The sequence below is a fragment of the Mauremys mutica genome, unplaced genomic scaffold (assembly GCF_020497125.1).
Source record: "Mauremys mutica isolate MM-2020 ecotype Southern unplaced genomic scaffold, ASM2049712v1 000082F_np12_subseq_9807549:9855351_obj, whole genome shotgun sequence".
NCBI lineage: Eukaryota > Metazoa > Chordata > Testudines > Geoemydidae > Mauremys > Mauremys mutica.
Genome location: NW_025422832.1, coordinates 25,436 through 26,370, shown reverse-complemented (window position 1 = coordinate 26,370; position 935 = coordinate 25,436).

Genomic DNA, 935 nt, shown 5'->3' with positions numbered 1-935 from the left:
GACCGTTTCCAGGTCACAAATTTGGACAATACAGCAAAGGTTTGGAACAGAGCAGTTTTATCCTTGGAGGCAATCACCATGACAGTGAACCAGCTACAGGAGCACATGGTGTTTACAGAGCCTACCAGGATGTCTCCAAATTCCAGTTTAGAATCATATTGCGTCTCTTTCCCAAAGTGAAATAGCCTCTTAGAAGGACTTTCTCTCTGCTTGTTCATTTGTGTGAATCCAGCTCTGCCATGATCTTCCTTTGAGCTGTCGAAATGAGGACAGGGCTCCTTTTCATTCTCTGCCAGCCATAGCACACATCATAGCTGTCATTGCCAATAAATGACTAGTCCTGTTCCCACTTCTGCCTGCGCAGAGGGCCCCTGGGCAGTAGATTCCAAGCAGTTCCATTTCACGAGGGGGGCAGAATGCAGGGGGGCCTCTCCATTGGAGGCACATGCCTTGCATTGGTGCCAGCTCAGCAAGGGATTCTTGCATAGCCATTGAGAGCGGGTGGTTTGGAGAGGTCTGAGATCCAGATTGTCTGGCTCCTCACTTTTGCAGGAAGTACTAGGGTTGTGGAAATCACTGCGTGCCTTAGGCTGATGTTGATCCTATGTACTGTGCCACAGTCGAAAGAGGATTCTTTCCCTCTTCCCTCCGTTGCTATCCCTAGTGACAAGCTGAATTATCTGAGGTAATCCAGGAACAAGATTTCTTTCAAACTGGAGGTATTGTTTGGCTTAGTGAATAAGGCTCTGGACTGGAACTTAGGAGACCGGTGCTCTACTCCAGGCTCTGCTACTGTCCTGTCATGTGACCTCTATATCTCTGAACCTCTGTTCCCCCTGTGATGACGATGAACTTTCTACAGTGCTGTCTGGTGCATCCCCCAGCCAGTGACTCCTCCACTGTAATAGTATAGCCAGAAACGTATGCCAAAGGCT